This window comes from Pristiophorus japonicus, chromosome 4 (genome assembly GCF_044704955.1).
Source record: "Pristiophorus japonicus isolate sPriJap1 chromosome 4, sPriJap1.hap1, whole genome shotgun sequence".
In the NCBI taxonomy this organism is placed as follows: Eukaryota; Metazoa; Chordata; class Chondrichthyes; family Pristiophoridae; genus Pristiophorus; species Pristiophorus japonicus.
This window is the reverse complement of record NC_091980.1, coordinates 184,056,444-184,078,506: the sequence shown is the minus strand read 5'-3', so window position 1 is coordinate 184,078,506 and position 22,063 is coordinate 184,056,444. Positions and strand designations below refer to the sequence as shown.

The 22,063-nt window shown below is 44.6% G+C and overlaps 1 protein-coding gene and 1 long non-coding RNA gene across 3 annotated transcripts in view; one reads left to right on the top strand and one right to left on the bottom strand.

Annotated features, from left to right (window-relative positions):
• Positions 1–22,063, top strand: part of slc8a3 (solute carrier family 8 member 3) — an 810,619-nt gene that overhangs the window by 383,003 nt on the left and 405,553 nt on the right. The gene's annotated exons all lie outside the window — the stretch shown is intronic.
• LOC139263188 (uncharacterized) overlaps positions 1–22,063 on the bottom strand; it is a 30,447-nt gene that overhangs the window by 4,739 nt on the left and 3,645 nt on the right. Inside the window, exon 2 of the long non-coding RNA XR_011593058.1 lies at positions 1,666–1,817. This is a non-coding gene — a long non-coding RNA (uncharacterized lncRNA). The remainder of the gene's footprint in view (positions 1–1,665; positions 1,818–22,063) is intronic.

The following is a 22,063-nucleotide window of genomic DNA, read 5'->3' as shown; positions in this document are numbered from 1 at the left end:
AAAAGTTATAGAAGAGGAGATTAAAAAGATGGTTCAGCATAAAGTGAGAGGAAATCCTATTAAAATGAGTTAAACTCTCTGTAAAGCAATGTACACAGTGTCCATAATAAAACAGGGGAGCTGGATGCAATCATGCATTGTGAGGAACCAGACATAGCAGGGATTACTGAGACATGGCTACAGAAAAATCAGGATTGGGAATTAAACATTGTAGGGTATAACATATTTAGAAAAGATACAGAGGGGAAAAAGAGGAGGTGGAGTAGCTGTACTTATTCGGGATAACATAATGGCAGTAGAAAAAAGTGATGCAGCTATCAGCAAGACAAAATAGAATCCATATGGATAGAGATAAAAGATAATAAAGGATCAATCACACTAATAGGTGTAGTTTACAGATCACCTAATAGTGGAAAGGAGTTGGAGGAAGAAAAATGCAGACAAATTAGGGAAGTGAGTAATAAACATAAAATATTAATCATGGGGGATTTCAACTGCCCTGATATTAATTGGAAATAAGAGGTAGGTGAAGGGGATAAGGGAATGGAAATCATACAAGGTGTATGGGACTCCTTTCTAACCCAATATGTGAAAAGCCCAACAATGGAGGTTTCGCTATTGGATCTAGTAATGGAGAATGAATTAGAGCAAATAAGAGAAGTAAAACTAGTGGAACATCTAGGCAATAGTGACCATAATATAATACGCTTTTAAGAAGATAATTGAGAAGGACATAAGTATGACATAAGCCAGGTAATAGATCGGCGAAAGGCTGATTTTGAGGGGCTGAGAACAGAACTTGGGAAAATAAAATGGGCAACAATATTGGCACAAAATGGTGTAGTGCAGCAATGGGAAACATTTAAAACGGTGTTCAACAGAGGGCAGGAACAATGTATTCCACTAAAAAGAACAAACTAAACACTAATGAGACTCCATGGATGAATAAAGTTATAAGGGAACAACTGAGGGTAAGAGGCATACATTAAATACATAGACAGCAGGGGAGTGCATGATAAGGGAAAATAAAAAAAGATTAGGAGAGAAGTCAAAAAAATAATTAGGAAGGCAAAGAGGAACTACAAAATTAAATGATCAAGGAACATTAAACAAAATAGTAAAATATTTAACAGACATTTCAATAAAAAAAGGAATGTTGAAATGGGGATAGGATCATGAAGGGATAGACAGGATAATGCCACAGGTAATGATAGAGAGATGGCAGAAATATTAAATCATTATTTTGCTTCAGTATTTACTAGGGAAATAGAACAGGTGGACATGATATTGGATGATGAGATTAGTAATGAGATAAGTACATTTAAAATAAAAAGAGGGGATATATTAAATAAAGAAATCAAACTCAAAGAAGATAATATCCCTGGTCCGGATGGGTTGCATCCACACATTTTAAAAGAATCTAGGGAAGAGATAGCAGAGGCCTTACTACACATATTTAATAATTCATTAGAAAAAGGTGTAGTGCCAGAGGATTGGCAGATAGCTAATGTAATACCTGTGTCTCGTTGCCGAGAGCATGCAGAAAACAAGCACAGGCAGTGGAAGGAGCGTGCAGCAAACCAAACTCCCCATCCATCTTTTCCTTCCGCCTGTGACAAAGATTGTAATCACCGTATTGGACTGTTCAGTCACTTGAGAACTCACTTTTGGAGTGGAAGCAAGTCTTCCTCGATTTCGAAGGACTGCCTATGATGATGATGATGATGATGATGATGATTTAAGAAGAGATATAGAATATGTCCAGGGAATTATAGACCAGTCAGCTTAACATCGGTGGTGGGAAAAATAATGGAATCCTTATTAAAAGGAGAAAATAAAAGAACATTTAGAAACCAAAATATAATAATGAATAGTTAATATGGATTTCAAAAGGGAAAGTCTTGCTTGACCAAATTCATAACATTTTTTGAAGAGGTAGCAGAGAGAATAGACAATGGTAATGCAGTAGATATAATTTATCTCGATTTTCAAAAAGTTTTCTATAAGGTACCCCATAATGACTGATGAACAAGGTCAGAGAATGTGGAGTCAGAGGACAAGTAGCAGAATGGATAGCTAACTGGCTTCAAGACAGAAAGCAGAGAGTAGGTGTAAAAGGTAGCTATTCACAAGTGGCAAAAGGTAGGTAGTGGTGTTCCACAAGGATCAGTGCTGGGACCACTGTTATTCACAATTTATATTAATGATTTAGACTTTGGAATCAAAAACACAATTTCTAAATTTGTGGATGACACCAAATTGGGGACACAGTCAATACTGAGGAGGACTGCAACAAATTACAGGAGGACACTAAGAAACTTGCAGAATGGGCATATAATTGGCAAATGAAGTTCAATACAGGTAACTGTGAGGTAGGAAGAATAGAGAGGTCACTCATTACTTGAAGGGTGCGAGTCTAGGTCGGGTAGAGGAACAAAGGGATCTCGGAGTAAAAAATACGCATCACTAAAAGTTTCGACGCAGGTTAGCAAGGCCATAAAAAAGCAAACCAAGTACTCGGGGTAATTTCTAGAGGTATAGAATTGAAAAGTAGGGCAGTTATGCTAAACCTGTATCGAACCTTGGTTAGACCACACTTGTAGTACTGCGTACAGTTCTGGTCGCCATATTATAAAACGGATATAGAGGCATTGGAGAGGGTGCAGAGAAGATTTACAAGGATGATACCAAAAATGCGAGGAAAGAATGAACAGGCAGGGTCTCTTTTCTCTTGAACAAAGAAAGATGACGGGTGAGCTAATAGAAGTCTTTAAAATTATGAAAGGCTTTGATAGAGTGGATACAGAGAGAATGTTTCCACTTGTGGGGAAGAGCATAACTAGAGGTCATCAATATAAGATAGTCACCAAGAAATCCAATAGCGAATTCAGAAGAAAATTCTTTACCCAAAGGGCCCAAGTTTCGGGCCGCGCCCCCGACCTAGATGCTCGTTTTTCGTGCCACAAAGTGCGCTTAAAAAATATTTACCTATTCTCCGGCTCCCTGCAGATCCTCTGGAGCTGGGCGTGGCGCAGCTTGAGCTGTGGGGGACGGAGCCAGGTCCCTGCACGGAAAACAGTGCCGGGACCTCTGCAAATGCCCGCTACAGTGGGCACGCATGTGCAGTAGCTCCAGGCACCCAAAACTGTGTGGGAGGGGCCCGATGCACGCAACCCCTAGCCCTGGCCAAATGGCCTCACTAGGGCTGCATGGATCAGGCTGCACCTCCCATGTCCAGCTCCTGCTTCCTCCCGACTGGACCCGACTCCCCCCCCCCTGCCCCCGGACCTGACCTGCGCTGCCCCCCCTCCCCCAGACTGGACCCAATCCGAACAGACTCCCACTCCCGCCCCCGACCCGACGCCCCCCTGCCGGACCTCCCCGCGGCCGCCGGACCCGACCCCCCCTCCGGACCGGACCCAACCCCCCCTCCGGACCGGACCCAACCTCCACCGACCTGACCCGACTCCCGGCCACCTACCTGTAAATCCAGTGCTGGGCCTGAAGTCTTGGGCCCGAAGTCTTGGGCCCGGCCGGTTCAGCCTCCTTCTCCTCTCTCTCTGTCCCTCCCCCTCCCTTCTCTCCCGCCCTCCTCTCCCTCTCCCCCGCCCTCCTCTCCCTCTCCCCCCTCCCTCTCCCCCCTCCCTCTCCCCCCTCCCTTCCTCCTCTCCCTTCCTCCTCTCCCTCCCCTCCCCCTCCCTTCTCTCCCCTCCCCCTCCCTTCTCTCCCCTCCCCCTCCCTTCTCTCCCCTCCCCCTCCCTTCTCTCCCCTCCCCCTCCCTTCTCTCCCCTCCCCCTCCCTTCTCTCCCCTCCCCCTCCCTTCTCTCCCCTCCCCCTCCCTTCTCTCCCCTCCCCCTCCCTTCTCTCCCCTCCCCCTCCCTTCTCTCCCCTCCCCCTCCCTTCTCTCCCCTCCCCCTCCCTTCTCTCCCCTCCCCCTCCCTTCTCTCCCCTCCCCCTCCCTTCTCCCCCCCCTCCTCTCCCTTCTCCCCCCCCTCCTCTCCCTTCTCTCTCTCCCCCTCCCTCCCTCCCTCCCCTCGCTGTCAGAAACACAGACACAGAATGGCAGGCAGTGACTAGTGGGGTACCGCAAGGTTCTGTGCTGGGGCCCCAGCTGTTTACACTGTACATTAATATTTAGACGAGGGGATTAAATGTAGTATCTCCAAATTTGCAGATGACACTAAGTTGGGTTGCAGTGTGAGCTGCGAGGAGGAAGCTATGAGGCTGCAGAGCGACTTGGATAGGTTTGGTGAGTGGGCAAATGCATGGCAGATGAAGTATAATGTGGATAAATGTGAGGTTATCCACTTTGGTGGTAAAAACAGAGAGACAGACTATTATCTGAATGGTGACAGATTAGGAAAAGGGGAGGTGCAAAGAGACCTGGGTGTCATGGTATATCAGTCATTGAAGGTTGGCATGCAGGTACAGCAGGCGGTTAAGAAAGCAAATGGCATGTTGGCCTTCATAGCGAGGGGATTTGAGTACAGGGGCAGGGATGTGTTGCTACAGTTGTACAGGGCCTTGGTGAGGCCACACCTGGAGTATTGTGTACAGTTTTGGTCTCCTAACCTGAGGAAGGACATTCTTACTATTGAGGGAGTGCAGCGAAGGTTCACCAGACTGATTCCCGGGATGGCGGGACTGACCTATCAAGAAAGACTGGATCAACTGGGCTTGTATTCACTGGAGTTCAGAAGAATGAGAGGGGACCTCATAGGAACGTTTAAAATTCTGACGGGGTTAGACAGGTTAGATGCAGGAAGAATGTTCCCAATGTTGGGGAAGTCCTTAACCAGGGGACACAGTCTAAGGATAAGGGGGAAGCCATTTAGGACCGAGATGAGGAGGAATTTCTTCACCCAGAGAGTGGTGAACCTGTGGAATTCTCTACCACAGAAAGTTGTTGAGGCCAATTCACTAAATATATTCAAAAAGGAGTTAGATGAAGTCCTTACTACTAGGGGAATCAAGGGGTATGGTGAGAAAGCAGGAATGGGGTACTGAAGTTGCATGTTCAGCCATGAACTCATTGAATGGCGGTGCAAGCTAGAAGGGCCGAATGGCCTACTCCTTCACCTATTTTCTATGTTTCTACGTCTATGAAAGACAGAGAGAGAGAGACACACACAGACAGACAGAGCGATAGAGACACTGACAGAGACACACTGGGGGGGGGAGGGGGGGCGGGCATCCCAGCACGCTGTTGGAGTGCTCCCGGTGCTGCAGTCGGTAAGTAGAAAATGTTTTATTTATTGATTTTTTTAATTTTAATTAATTTTTAATTAATTTTTTTTGATTGATTTATTGGTTGATTTATTGATGTATTTATCATTTATTATTGATGATGGCTCTTTATTTGTAAAACTGAAGTGTTTAATGTTTGTAAACTTCCCTTTAAACCCACCCCATTCCCTACGCCTGATTTGTAACTTACGCCTGATTTTCTAAGTGTAGGCAAGGTTTTTCTCCATTAGCTTGGAGTAAGTTTCACTGCCTAAACTTGCAAAACGGGCGTAAGTGACCGGACACGCCCCCTTTTGAAAAAAAATCTGTTCCAAACTGAAACTGTTCTAACTGACTAGAACTGAAGCAAACTAAATGCCGAGAATTGCAATTTCTAAGATACTCCATTCTGAACCAGTTGCTCCAAAAAAAGAGCAACTCAGGCCGAAACTTGGCCCCATTGAGTGGTGAGAATGTGGAACTCGCTACCACAGAGAGTGGTTGAAGCGAATAGTATCGATGCATTTAAGGGGAGGCTAGACAAGCATGTGAGGGAGAAGGGAATAGAGTGTTATGCTGATAGATTTAGATGAGGAAAGATGGGAGGAAGCTCAAGTAGAGCATAAACCCCGGCATGGACTGGTTGGGCCGAATAGCCTGTTTCTGCGCCATATAACCTATGTAAATCTATGTACCTCATCTCTTTCACTCTTTTCTACCTTAGAGGTGTTCTGCACTGCTGGCCTTGGCTCTTCAAGCCATTTTTTTAGTTTTAAAGAGAAAACTTTCTTCCTCTGCTTTCCCAATCTTTACGCACGTTTACACTGGTGTTTCTTTAGTTACGATTCTGAAACTGAGAGCTGTGTGCCAGCTCCCAGGATTTATGTTGTTAAATCCGTCTCTCTTGTGCTATTGGCAGAATCATAAAGTGTTTTTCGTGAGACTGAGATTTTGCTACAAGGATAAGGGACCCACATTTAGAAGCTGTGAACAAGGAAGCCTACAAATAGGTGCCAGGCTTGTGGAATCTCAACTGTAATTTTCACATCGTAACAACTCACCAAATACCTATTTCCTTCGCCCTCATCATCTAACCCCGCATCAAAACAATAATCTTAAGGGAGGCTCCAAAGACACATGCTAATTGTCAGACATCAGTGACTTCCTTATGTTCTTGTAATTTTACAACGTGTCACAAAACATTGATCAGTGGTTTTGCAGTGGTGCAATGAGAAACATTCAAATCCTTTCAGCTGGAGAGCACATTGTGCTTGTACTGACACAGCCCATGGAGCACTTAATGTTATGCAAATGATCTTTGAATACCTAACAATTTTACTGATCCAAAATTAATAGAGTACAAAACCCTTAAGGTTGGTCAATGGCGAATTCCAATTATATTCTGTCTATGTTAGCTAGTAATTAAATCTTGCGTTCCATGATAAGCTAACAGAAACTGCTGTGTATTGTGTAATAGCACTACTGTCTGCAAATCCCTGCATACCTGAGTCAGTTTTGGAATTATAATTCAATTCTAGATTTCTGCAGTCCGGGAGTATGTGTCTGTGATCTGTAATACATGCCTATAATCTCTGTAATTCTATAATTCTCTGGCATTCTGCCTGTCCTTTGTCATCTACCATTCACACAAACTGTATTCATTAGACAATATTTTATGTAAAAATGACATTTTTCATGAATGAATTCCAAGATAAATTATCACGATGAACAATTTGACTTTTAACGTGCTGTGCTCTGACTTGCGATGTGTTATATACTTGGTTGAACTGGCTGGGATTGCACTTGAATCTAAGATTTGGAAGGGACGAAGTAACTTGCCTGCCATGTGTAAAGTGGCTGCCGCATTTCCCACATTACAACAACAACTTTAATGTAATAAAACGTCCCAAGGCACTTCACAGGAGTGTAATAAGACAAATATTTGACACCGAGCCACATAAGAAATTACGGATTACGGCAGATGACCAGATTTTAAGGAGCGTCTTAAAGGAGGAAAGAGAGGTACAGAGGCGGAGAGGTTTCGGCAGGGAGTTCCAGAGCTTAGGGCCTAGGCAGCTGAAGGAACGGCCACCGATAGTTGAGCAATTATAATCAGTGATGCACAAGAGAGCAGAATTAGAGAAGCGCAGTTTTCTCAGAGCGGGGCGGGGGGGGGGCGATGGCTGGTTGTGAGGCTGAAGGAGATTACAGAGATAGGGAGAGGCGAGGCCATGGAGGGATTTATAAACAAGGATAAGAATTTTGAAATCGAGGCGTTGCATAACCGGGAGCCAATTTAGGTCAGCAAGCACAGGGGTCATGGGTGAATGGGACTTGGTGCGAATTAGGACACGGGCTGCTGAGTTTTGAATCACCTCAAGTTTACGTAGGGTAGAATGTGATAGGCCAGCCAGAAATGCTTTGGAGTAGTCAAGTCTAAAGGTAACAAAGGCATGGATGAGGGTTTCGGCAGCAGATGAGTTGAGGCAGTGGTGGAGACGGGCAATGTTAGGGAAGTGGAAATAAGCAGTTTTAGTTATGGCATGGATATATGGTCGGAAGCTCATTTTAGGGTCAACTATGACACCAAGGTTGTGAACAGTCTGGTTCAGCCTCGGAGAGATACTATGGCGAGGGATGGAATCGGTGACTAGGGAACGGAGTTTGTGGTGGGGACCAAAGACAATGGCTTCGGTCTTCCCAATATTTAATTGGAAAAAATTTCTGCTCATCCAGTACTAGATGTTGGACAAGCAGTCTGACAATTTAGAGACCGTGGAGGGGTGGAGAGAAGTGTGGTGAGGTAGAGCTGGGTGTCATCAGTGTACATGTGGAAACTGATGCCGTGCTTTCGGATGATGTCGCCAAGGGACAACATATAGATGAGAAATAGGAGGGGGTCCAGGTTAGATCCTTGGGGGACACCAGAAGTAATGATGTGGGTGCGGATAGAGAAGCCATTGCAAGTGATTTTCTAGATACGATTAGATAGATAAGAAAGGAACCAGGTGTGTCCAGTCCCACCTAGCTAGACAATGATGGAGCGGTGTTGGAGGAGGATGGAGTGGTCAACCATGTCAAACGCTGCAGACGGGTCCAGGAGGACAAGGAGAGATAGTTTATCTTTGTCACAGTCACAAAGGATGATGAGAGCTGTTTTGGTACTGTGGCAGGAGCAGAAACCGGATTGAAGGGATTCAAACATGGAGTTCTGGAAAAGATGGGCACGGATTTAGGAGGTGACAGCACGTTCAAGGAATTTGACGAGGAAAGGGAGATTGGAGATGGGGCGGTAACTTGCAAGCACAGTGGGGTCAAGGGTTGTTTTTTTTTGAGGGCAGGAGTGATGATGGCAGATTTGAGGGGGAGGGGGACAGTACCTAAGGAGAGAGAACCGTTAACAATGTCAGCTAACATGGGAGCCAGAAAAGGAAGTTGGGTGGTCAGCATTTTGGTGGGAATAGGGTCAAGGGAGCAGGAAGTGGGTCTCATGGACAAGATGAGCGTGGAGAAGTCAAGAGGAGAGATCAGAGAGAAACTGGAGAAGATGCGAATTCAGGGTTAGGGTAGGGGGGGAACCTCAGAGGAAGTTTGGCCCGGTAAGCTAGGGGAAGGATGGGAAGTGGCAGAGGCAGCTGGTTGTATGGTCCCAATCTTTGAGACAAACAAGTCTATGAGCTCCTCGTACCTGTTGTTGGAGATGAGTGTGGTGGTGCAGGGGAGAGGGGTTTAAGACGGTTAGCAGTAGAGAATAGTAACCGGTGGTTATCTATGCATTCCAGAATGATCCTGGAATAGTGAGCAGTTTTGGCAGACAGGAGTAAAACCCGATAATGCTTTGTGTCTAGCCAGATCTGCCGGTGAATGGCTAAACCAGTTTTCCACTATATCTGTCCAAGTTTGATCCCTTGAGGGAGCAAAGATTAGGGCTCTACCAGGGGGAACAGCCAGCGTGAGAGAGCGTAATTGTTTCAATAGGGACTAGTGCATCAATGGTTGTGGTGAGGGTGTGGTTGAGCAGATCAGTGGCTGCAGAAATATCATGATGAATGGAGGGCCAAAGGCTGGACAATTCGAATTTCATAAGTGCAGTTGTAAGAGAGTTTGGAGAGAGTTTTTTCCAGGGACAGACGCAGAAGGAAGTAGGGTTGGGTGAGGGAAGGCGGATGTGGGTGGAGAGCGATATAAGGAAGTATTTAGAGATGGTCTTATCTGCAGTTAACACAGTGGGAATAGCGCCACGAGAGATGGCAATGTCAAGGGGGTGGCTGTGTATCTGGGTTGGGGAGTTCACATGGAGGGAGAGATTACGGAAGGATAGGAGGTTAATGAACTCAGAGGTGAGAGGGCATGATGAATTGAGATGGAGGTTGCAATCACTGAGGATGAGAAGTCGCTCGGTGCAGAGGCTGAGGGAGGAAAGCAGTGAAGATATATCCGTGATAAAATTCTTATCATACTTGGGTGGGCGGTAGAGAACGAGAATTTTAAATGAGAGGTGAGAGGGGTGGAATAAGTTGAGATGTTCAAAGGAGGAGAAAGTGCCGGAGGAGTAAGGGGGACAGACCAAGGTGTGATTTGGTGATGAGAGCCACTCAGCCACCACAGCGGTCTGGGCAGGCCATGTCGTGGAAGGTAAAGCCAGGTGGGAAGGCTTCATTTAAGGGTAAGGTATCATCACCCCTCAGCCAAGTTTCCATCAGGGCCATGATGTCGATGCAATCATCCACAATTAGCTTTTGGATGGCAAGGGCCTTGTTTGCAAGCGAACAGTCATTCTGCAAGGAGATGCGGAGAGGATCGGTGATGGCTGACCCACTGCCAGTATCCACAGGATCAGTGCTTGGAGGGGTGAGTTGGACGGGGAGGAGATTGGCAAGTGACTACATTCCAAAAGTACTTAATTGGCTGTAAAGCACTTTGAGAAGTCCGGTGGTCATGAACGGCGCTATATAAATGCAAGTCTTTCTTTTCTCATTATGTAACAAGATGGTTGCAAATTAGGAAAACCATTTGACTCCTAATTCATCCAGAGTGATCCTAATTGTGGTATATTCTCTACGACATCACAAACACATACTTACAAGATAGCTTCAACTCAGGAACTAATCAGGTGACCTGTCCCCTGATGCTTTTATTGTATTTCCAGCAATGGCTGCATTACCACAGTAGTCCACTAGGTGGATCAGTAGTCCACTAGATGGAGCTATAATACACTTCTCCCTCCTTAATGAAGAAGTAATTACAACAAAATAATCATCATACATAACTTGCATGGTAATACATAACAAAAGATAAGGACTTATTTTGCCATATTTACAAATCAAACTTAACTACAGGTTTTCTGTTTTGAAGAAGGTACCGTCGCTCTCAACCAGAACTTCCCAAACATGTTGTCGAAGTTAGACTTATTCGAGGCTCAGCCTGAGGAGAGTTTTCCTCCAAGGATACCTCTTGATCTACATTTGAACTCTCTACAACTTCAGACTGTTTGTCTGCCTGACTCGGACACAGATTTAAATTCTGACTTTCTCTTAGACTTGTTTCTAGTACATTTGATGTAGGATTTGCTACTGGTACTCTACTTGTAACAAGACTATCTAATGAGTCAGAAATAATCGAATCATTCCAACTTTCAAAATCTTTCCACATCTGTTGGTAAATTATGATCAGTGAGAACAAACCTAACCTGTCCATGATCAAACATCTTGACCAAATATGTACGAGGACCACATATCTTCACTACTCTTCCTGGTGACCACTTTAACCATTTATGATTTAATTTCACACTTCTCTCTCTTACTCTACCTCTATCATGATTTTCTTTCTGTCTTAATTGTTTCTCTTCTACTGACTGTGCCAAGTTTGGCTTTAAAAATGAGAACCTGGTCCGTGGCTGTCATTTGAGAAACATCTTTGCTGGTGTTCTACCAGTAGTTGTATGAGGAGTATTACGATAAGTAATTAGAAAATTAGCTAATTTGTGGTCTAGTGACAACTGCCATTTCTTTGGATTTGGACCAACATTTATTAGGTGAGAGCACATTTTGCAATTTGTACTGTGCACTCTGCTGCACCATTTGAAGCAGGGCGGTATAGTGGAACCGTGGTATGTTTCACATTATTTCTGCTCGTGAACTGTGCAAATTCTCCTGAACAAAATTGTGGCCCATTATCAGACACAATCTCTTCTGGGAGGCCATATAAAAAAAATAATCTTTGCAAATTCTCTAATGCTTTACTTATTGTTATTTTCCGCAAAGGAAACACCTTTGCCTACTTCGAATGGCTATCAATCACAATGAACAATTGCTGTCCTTCTAGCTCAGCAAAATCGATATGTAACCTTTGTCACATCCTGGGAGGCCATTTCCATTGCTGTAATGGTATTGATGGTGGCTTCTTGCTTACTGATTGACTTCTTGTACACTGACTAACAGTGTACTCTGTGGGCCCGAAATTCAGTATTGCTGGAAAGCTGGTGCTCCCCCCACCTTTTTGGAGCCATTAGCTCCAAATTTGTGACTGGGCCACCCCATATTCAGCTCCAAAAGTGAAAAATGGGTTCCAGCGCTAATGGAATGGATTTTTCAGCGGTGTGGCTGTCTTAATTTGAGTGTTATGACCACTGAGAAATTCAGCATGCAGGTAAGGATTTCTATCGAGCCAGCTGGTCGCCAGGGTGTGCAGCAAGACCTTGAGGGGGGGGAAGGAGTTTGGAAGGATGGCTGGTGTAAGGTGTAAGGAGAGCCAACAGGTTTACTGATATGGAGCTGGAGACACTGATGAACGGTGTGGAGGACAGAAGAAAAATACTGTTTCCTGATGTGCGGAGACCTGCCAGATGGCCAGTACATAATACATGGAGAGAGATTGCAGGGGAGGTGTCAGGCACCTTCATACATGTGAGGATGCACCCTCCCAGGAGGGCGCTGGTCAGTCTTCACCCAGACCTTCCAGGCCCAGAGGTGTTCCAGGGCGTCCTAGAAGGACAGCTGTAGGTCCCAGACAACAACCATAGCAGCCTTCCCGGACCCATGATGCAGTCACAGGCATGACAGTTAGGCGTAGTGTTAATGTAGTCACGTGTAACAGGTGTTCTCGTGAGATGCATTGGGGTAAAAAAATGATTATATTATATTGTTCATGTTCAGTTTTTGCAGTGATTTGGATAATTGGATAAATCTTTATTTTTGGCACATATATCTGGCCAGGTGTTTCATTTGGGAGAGGGCAATTCTGCATGAAGGCACTCATTGCGATGGCCATTGAAAGTGGTAGCTGAAGGGTCATGTGTGGATGGGATTATCTGAGCAAGCAACTAGGAGATCCAGCTGCACCTCCCTTCCAGGGTTGCGATGGGACGACTAGCTCTGGAGTGACGGGGATGATCCTCCTCCTCCTCAGCTGGTACTGCTGGCCAACATCCAGCGGCTGTCCACTCATGATGGCCAGGTTGTGCAGCATGCAGCAGACCACGATGATTTGGAGACCCATTGAGGAGAGTAATACAAGGTGGCACCAGAGTGGTCCAGGCACCGGAACCTCTGCATAAGGATGCCTATGCACTGCTCGATGATGCACCTGGTGGCACAATGAGCGTCATTGTATGCATGCTCTGGCGCTGTTCTAGGGTTCTGTAGTTGAGTGAGCAGCCAAGTGGACCGGAGATATCCCTTGACCTTGATCTCCACAGTGAGGGCGGTCCTGAGCCTTGTTTGAGGCTGCAGATCTTCTCGTATGACAGTGCAGAGCTCCCAGAGTTCTTCTTTCCGAAATCCTCACCTTCGCAGGTATTGCTCATCACTGAGCTGGAGGAAGGAGAACTGATGTCTGTAGACCCTTTGAGGGTATGGCCTCCTTCCCCCACATCTGCATTGGCCACCTCCCCTGGCAGCTGCCTATTGGCCATCTCCCAAGTCCTCCTCATTATCGGGCTCCTGTGGAGGCTCTTGTTGGAAAGGCTCCTCTCCCCGTATTTGGAAGGAAGGTCAGCATCCCTCACCCTCCTCCTGATGCCATCTGCCTCCTGGCCACCCTCTCTAGCTGCAGGTCTGTGCACATCTGCACTCCATTTTCTCTGTTGTGCCTCTCTGTACATTGCTGACAGTGATGCCTTCTCCTGCGTGCCGCCCTGCTTCTGAGCAGGTGTACCAGGTGACGCCCTCCCAACACTCCCCCCATCCTCAGGGTTAACCCTGCCAAGCAGATCTCTGCAGCCCACAATGAGGTGTACAGGCCTCCACTAAACAGTCAGACCTGAAAGTTGTACAAAAGTCTGCGAAAATCTCTGAGCAACACTCAGCAGGTTTAATGGAGCCAAAACAATTAAACTATTTATCACAAGAAAGGGATAAAGCGGTGCTGTGTTTGTGCACGGGGGCACTGCCGGGAAAAATCCTACCTTTTTATTCCTGAATTACACTGTCGTGGCCGCTTTTCAGCGGCCCGTATACTGCTGAGGTTACCGCTGCTAATCTTCCTTTACTGCGGCTTCACCCCGCTGTTTCCGGCGGAAGTGCGCACCACTCAAATCTTCCCCCCACCCCCCCCCCACCACCCCACCGAGCTGAATATGGCTTGGGGAGGGACAAATATCCGGCCACCCAAACTCCACGGCAGCCATCCCTTCGGGGATGGTGAATTTTGGCCCCTACATCTGCATCTAGACCTGGCCACCATAAGTAACTGCATGCAAAACTCTTGCTCAAGCACATTCCCAGGTGCTGGTCATGAAGATCTCCGAACAGTTTGGACCTGAATTTATTTGGGTTAACCACTCTTGCACCCCACATGATACAATCTTTATCCACTGATAATTCATTCCTATGAACGAAGTATAGATGAATATCTTTCATCTGATACCTGGTTTGGCCATTTGCTATGTAATCATACACCTTTGACATAACTGGGTCATGTTTGGTTGCTCTACCAATCTCTTCAGTTGTGACTGGCAGTTCATCAATGTATGAAAAATAGAACACTTCTTCCCTATTGGGTATAACTTGTGATGGGGATGGCAACCTGGACATAGCATCAGCATTACTGTGATCAGCTGATCATCTGTACTCAATGTCATACGTATATGCTAACAAAATCAAAGCCCATCTCTGCATTTGGGCTGCTGCTGGAACTGGCGACTCTGGATGGAGTGCTGTCAGGGGCTTATGGTCCATAACAATGGTAAACTTACAACCATACAAGTATTTGTGGAACTTCTTGACCCCAAAGATTAATGCCAAAGCTTCTCCTTCGATTTTCACATAATTAAAAGGGGCCTGTCACCTGATGCTTATATTGTATTTCCAACAATGGCTGAATTACCACAGTAGTCCATGAGATGGAGTTATATATTACACTAATGTCCACCCATTGGAGCATCCAATTGTTTCCAGGGTTTTTGCCCCACTACTCTATCTGAAAGTTTCTTCCACATGTGGATGAATTTCCTGTAGTCAGTCTTAAAATTTCCTTTCACTAATATGAACCTGTATCTCGTAGTGCTACTCCTGCAATTAAATTTGAAGTAATATTCCGGGATTATTTTTTCTGTAGCCTCAACAATCATATGAGATCACTTATCAGATCCCATCTTTCCAGGTTGAAAAACCCAGTTTCTGCAGTCTTTCCTCATAACTGAGACCCTAACACTGGTGACCAGCCATGTGGCTCTTCCCTGCACTGCCTCCAGGGCTCAAAGCTCTCTCTTGTTCTTGGTGACTAGAACTGGATGCAATATTGAAGCTGCAGTTTGACAATTTCATCATTATTTCTACTTTTTTGACTATGTAGATCAAAGAAAGAATTGCATTGATATCTCGTTTCTCTCGACCTCTGGACATCCCAAGGTGCTTTACAGCAATGAAGTACTTTTGACACAAAAGCAAAATACTGCGGATACTGGCATCTGAAATAAAAACAGAAAATGCTGGAAATCTCAGCGGGTTAGGCAGCATCTGTGGAGAGAAAAAGAGAGTTAACAAATCAGGTCGATGACTCTTTGTCAGAACTGGCAAATGTTCAAAAAGAACAGATTTTTAAGGAGCACTGAAAGGGTGGGGGAAGAAGTACTTTTGAAGTGTAGTCACTTGTAATGTAATGTAGGAAACGTGGCAGACAGTTTTTGCACAGCAAGGTTCCACATCACACATCAGCAATGTTTTTTTAAATGTAGTTTATATATTTTTTTCTGAGTGTAGTTCAACATCCTATTGGCTTTGTTGATTGCTGCTCTACATTGGTTGGACATTGATAAATATTGAATCGACTAAGACTCCGAGGTTTCTTTCAGGTTTATCCTTCGCTATTACAACACTATTCATGGATTATCTGTACCATTTAGATTTCCTTCCTTTGTATAGCACTCTACACTTGTCTGCATTAACTTTCATCAACCATTGTTCTGCCCACTTGCATATTTTGTCCGATGCACTTTGTAATATCCCAGCTGCCTCCTCCAATTTCACTGCCTTTCTTAGTTTGGTATCATCTGCAAATCTGACCACTTTGAAATTAATTTCTAAGTCCAAATCAATTGTATAAATTCGATCGTGGTCTCAGTACTGAGCTCAGAAGTATCCGACTCAGTATCGCTCCGCCACTACCACCCGCCGCCCCCCCCCCCCCTCCCAAACTCTGGGCTTTACTTTGTACCCAACGACTTTCAGTTTAATGAATAGCCCTTTGGAAGTCAAGGCACAGCACATCATAGGACTTACAGCAGTCCACTTGGGTTGTCCTCTCCCAAGAGAAGTTGAGGAGATTGGTTATGCAGAATCATCCTCTGTAGAATCCATTCTGACTGCTGTTAACCAAATTATTAGTGTCCAGGTAATCCTCACATTCACTCCTCATCATCAGTTCCATTATTTTACATGGGTTGTAGTTGCGTGTGTCTGTTGTGACACCCTTTCTGAATATGGGCACCATATTTACCGTTCCCAATCTACTGGTACCACCCAAGTGCCTCTAATATCTCTCCACCTCCCAACCCACAATGTAGGTCCCTAATGCCACAACAGCCCCCAATTCTGATACCTGTCTTTGATAAATTCACCATTTTTGAAGTTATGGCATTGGCTACCAGACCATTATTCAATCAGCTGAAGCTATTGAGACCGGCCCAGTTCTTCCCAGGACACTCCTTTATTATCCTGTGTATCTTTATGGTTGTCAGACTTTAGTGTCAATCTCAGTTCGCACTCCTAGCATCAGACATCCATTCTTTATTACCCATGTCCTCCTCACACATCAGAACTTTCCCCTGAGGCAATGTTAGCCATACCTCACCAGCACAAAAGTACACTTTTAAGACTTTAATAAAAAAACATCACTCCACATTGTTTTCTGAAAAAAGTAGAAAGCTGAAGGAAGGGTGTACTCTGTGTGTGTCATGCCGTGATTAGTTTTGGTTGAGAGTTTTCTTTTGGAGATTTTATTTTATTTTAATTTCTGGTGTTTCATTTTGTTTCTCATAGTAACATTCTTGTGGGTCTGAGGCTCTGAGCTTCTACCACATTGACTTCAATGGAAAGTAAAATTGGGCAGCGTATAATACAGGCGCCCGATCTGATCCCGCCAGTTAGGCTAAAATATTCTTCACCCGCTCCAGTTTAGAGAGCTCTGACAGTTTGACCTCAGCATTGTTGACTGGACAGCTTCCACTGTGCAAGTTAGAAAAGCATATCAGTTCTTAAGGGGCTTGACAGAGTAGATGCAAGGAGGAAGTTTTCCCTGGCTGTGGAGTCTAGAACTAGGTGTCACAGTCTCAGAATAAGGGGTTGGTCATTTAGGACTGAGATGAGGAGATATTTCTTCATTCAAAGGGTTGTAAATCTTTGGAATTCGCTACATCAGAGAGCTGTGGATGTTCAGTTATTGAGTATATTCAAGACAGAGATCGATAGATTTTTGGATACTAAGGGAATCAAGGGATATGGGACAGTGCGGGAAGGTGCAGTTGAGGTAGAAGATCAGCCATGATTTTATTGAATGGCAGAGCTGGTTCGAAGGGCTGAATGGCATACTCCTGCTCCTAATTCTTCTGTTCTTATATTACCATGCATGTTTGCTGCAAGAGACAGCAGGCATTGGAGCTGTTTCCTATAGTAACAAGTCAGCATGACAAAGCAATTCAGGGTCATAAAGAGCTCTCTATAGTTTGGTGACAGTCTAGCATGTTAATTACAGGAGCTTCTAATGGGGAAAAAAATATCTAGGAAATAATTTTTCCAGTAAGTAAGCTCAAGCAACATTTGTAAATCAACTCCTGGTTTGAGGCTACATCCTAGAGTTGTTCCTTTGAGGAACCTTTAAATGACGTCTTTTTAAAAAAAAAGGTGCAGCTCTTCTCATAGCCGATATGGAAGATTAATATTACGATAATAGTTGATGCATAGTGCATGAGTGTATAATTTAGCAGAATGAGATATAGTGTTGGGAGCGCAAAGATATTAGTCAGTGCTTAAAAAGCAGATTTCAAGTGAATTTGTGTTAGATTTCCGAGGAAGATTGTTGCTTCGAATTTTGATACAAGAAAATGTTAAAAATACAAATATGTATCATGACTTGTTTTTAAACGTATATTTATTTTAAAAATATGGAGATTGTGCTGCCTAAATTAATCTGTGCAACGATGGTTGCCATGGATACAGGGTCAGATCATGGATTCTAAATCTAGAAACCGAAGAGGCACTAGGCCAGTCCTCCTCAGCAGCACGTCCTCAAATCATCTTCGTAGAAATGCCTGAAACGTGGTACACTGCAAACTAGTAGCAAATGATTGGTGTATTATTATTTAAATGTTACTCCAAAGGGAAGGCTACTTCACATTTTCATTCTGAGCTGTATTAAAAATGTGTAAATACTCTGATAATTGAGATAAGGGTTGCCGGCTATCTTAACAACATTTCTCAGTGTCGGTTTACAGAGGGATTTTTTTTTGGTCACCGTCGGTTAATATATTTTTTCTGTACAGTTATGTTTAATTAAACGGAGGTGCAGGACTCTCTTATTGCTGCTGAATACTAAATCACTTGTTCCAACTGCTCCACTGCTCCCTCTGTCAGCTGTTGCTGGTGTTTCTGAAAGATTATAAACTTTGGTTATCATGGTGGCACTTGTTTAGTTCGAGTTTAGCTCTTGGGGCATCTCGTCTTTTTCTATTGCCGCTAAATCAATTTATGAAAAACAATTGATGTATAGTTACCAGTTCTTAAAGAAACAGAACAAAAAAAGACTAGGATTTCTATAGCGCCTTACATGATCACTGGAGATCTCAAAGCGCTTTACATCCAATGAAGTACTTTTGAAGTGTAGTCACTGTTGTAATGTGGGAAATGTGGCAGTCAATTTGCACACAGCAAGCTCCTACAAACAGCAATGTGATAATGACCAGATAATTTGTTTTTGGTATGATGATTGAGGGATAAATATTGGCCAATACACCGGGGATAACTCCCCTGCTCACTTCGAAGTAGTGCCATGGGACTTTTTACATCCATCTGAGAGAGCAGACGGGGCCTCGGTTTAACGTCTCATCCGAAAGACGAGAATGATGTGCCTTTTTTGTTTTTGAACCCGGTGTCACCATCAAGCACAGGCTGAATCCAGTGTAAAGGTCCCTCTGTTTCACCTCAATAATTTGCCGTAACTCCAGCTTCAGAGAAGCATGATGTACAACCAGGGCGGACTGGCTCCAAAAGGGATTCTTCTAGTGTCTCATGGCAAAAGGGAAGCACTGTGGGACCCTTCACGGGGACACTCGGGAAATCTCCCAAGTTCCCGTCTGGCCAGTCCAGCCTCTGTGTACAACTATGCCAACAGACTTATTAATGACTAAAAAAGCAATAAAGAAAGGAAAGATAGATTACGAAGGTAAACTTGAGCAAAACATAAAAACGGATAGTAAAAGCTTTTACAGATATATAAAACGGAAAAGAGTGACTAAAGTAAATGTTGGTCCCTTAGAAGATGAGAAGGGGGATTTAATAATGGGAAATGTGGAAATGGCTTAATCAATTATTTTGCTTCAGTCTTCACAGTGGAAGACACAAAATCATGCCAAAAATTGCTGGTCACAGGAACGTGGGAAGGGAGGACCTTGAGACAATCACTATCACCAGTGGGGTAGTGCTGGACAGGCTAATGGGACTCAAGGTAGCCAAATCCCCTGGTCCTGATGAAATGCATCCCAGGGTATTAAAAGAGATGGCGGAAGTTATAGCAGATGCATTCGTTATAATCTACCAAAATTCTCTGGACTCTGGGGAGGTACCAGCGGATTGGAAAGCAGCTAATGTAACGCCTCTGTTTAAAAAAGGGGGCAGACAAAAGACAGGTAACTATAGGCCGGTTAGTTTAACATCTGTAGTGGGAAAATGCTTGAAACTATCATTAAGGAAGAAATAGCGGGACATCTAGATAGGAATAGTGCAATCAAGTAGACGCAGCATGGATTCATGAAGGGGAAATCATGTTTAACTAATTTACTGGAATTCTTTGAGGATATAACGAGCATGGTGGATAGAGGTGTACCGATGGATGTGGTGTATTTAGATTTCCAAAAGGCATTCGATAAGGTGCCACACAAAATGTTACTGCAGAAGATAAAGGTACGCGGAGTCAGAGGAAATGTATTAGCATGGATAGAGAATTGGCTGCCGAACAGAAAGCAGAGAGTCGGGATAAATGGGTCCTTTTCGGGTTGGAAATCAGTGGTTAGTGGTGTGCCACAGGGATCGGTGCTGGGACCACAACTGTTTACAATAAACATAGGTGACCTGGAAGAGGGGACAGAGTGTAGTGTAACAAAATTTGCAGATGACACAAAGATTAGTGGGAAAGCGGGTTGTGTAGAGGATACAGAGAGGCTACAAAGAGATTTAGATAGGTTAAGCGAATGGGCTAAGGTTTGGCAGATGGAATACAATGTCAGAAAGTGTGAGGTCATCCATCTTGGAAAAAAAAAACAATAAAAGGGAATATTATTTGAATGGGGAGAAATTACAACATGCTGCGGTGCAGAGGGACCTGGGGGTCCTTGTGCATGAAACTCTTTAAGTTAGTTTGCAGGTGCAGCAGGTAATCAGGAAGGCGAATGGAATATTGGCCTTCATTGCGAGAGGGATGGAGTACAAAAGCAGGGAGGTCCTGTTGCAACTGTATAGCGTATTGGTGAGGCCGCACCTGGAGTACTGCGTGCAGTTTTGGTCACCTTACTTAAGGAAGGATATACTGGCTTTGGAGGGGGTACAGAGACAATTCACTAGGCTGATTCCGGAGATGAGGGGGTTACCTTATGATGATAGATTGAGTAGACTGGGTCTTTACTCGTTGGAGTTCAGAAGGATGAGGGGTGATCTTATAGAAACATTTAAAATAATGAAAGGGATAGACAAGATAGAGGCAGAGAGGTTGTTTCCACTGGTCGGGGAGACTAGAACTAGGGGGCACAGCCTCAAAATACGGGGGAGCCAATTTAAAACCGAGTTGAGAAGGAATTTCTTCTCCCAGAGGGTTGTGAATCTGTGGAATTCTCTGCCCAAGGAAGCAGTTGAGGCTAGCTCATTGAATGTATTCAAGTCACAGATAGATAGATTTTTAACCAATAAGGGAATTAAGGGTTATGGGGAGCGGGCGGGTAAGTGGAGCTGAGTCCACGGCCAGATCAGCCATGATCTTGTTGAATGGCGGAGCAGGCTCGAGGGGCTGGATGGCCTACTCCTGTTCCTAATTCTTATGTTCTTATGTAACTCCTGGTTTTAACTCCTGGTGGGGAGCCTGCGGGAGGTCGAACAGCAATCACGCGCGGGAGCCTCTGTTGGAGTCCCGGCAGATTCTAACTGTTGGGCCTTAATTGAATGCTGTTGGCCAGCTGCTCATCCACTTGGGTGGGAAAGTGGCAGACAACTTTTGCAGGGGGGGGGAGGCGGGGGTTGGCAATGACCCAGCGGACTCCGTCAAGAGAAGGTTGCCGGCACCAAAGTACGTCCAGGTGGAATGGGGTGTTGAGGGTCTTGCAGCTGGGAGTGGGGGTTCGGGGGAAAGCCCAGTTCATCATAAGACCCTTGTGGGGTTCGTCCTGGCCCCACTAGAGAACTTAAGCGGGACTCGCTAACTCCCTGACGGCTTTACCTGGCTGGGTGGCCACAGCAGGCAGCCCACTCAGGAAGGGGTTAAAATGTCAACAGGGTCATGTGTATCATAGGGCCCTGGTTTGCATTGATTAATGACGCTCATCTGCCGCCAATACCAGTGGTGTTAAAATGGGAAATTGATGGGACAATAGCAGGAAATGGAGCCACTCTATAATAACTGCACCCCCTCCCCTTTACCGCCAATCGGGGAGAGTTAAAATTCTCCTTAGTGAATTGAAATGTGCAGCTGCAAATGCCACATACACCAAATATATACAATTATATGAAAATCAGTGTAAGAATCTGCAAAAATAATGGAGGGTGTTATTCTGGGAGGAGGGAAGTTTCCTCAATATAAATTATAGCCCCCTCCCCCAGTAAATATAGTTTTAAAAAAAGTTAAGAGTGTGTCATGCCTTCAAGAAGAAGTTCCCCTTTTCCCGAGTGAGAAAGCAATGTGCCGTATTGGCTCTCCCAACCAGTAACATTTTTAATCCTATATGATCTTTATGGAAAAGTGCTAATGTTCCCCATGGTGTGATATGGAGCCATTATAGGGGCCAATTTTCCACATTGCTGGTTTTGGCACAGTTGTAGAGATACGTCCGATTCTATAGTGGCCGACTGCACCAAAAAAAAGTTACAAATTTCGCCGGAATAAACTTTCATTTTGGAGCAGCACAGATTGTCCTTAAGCTCTG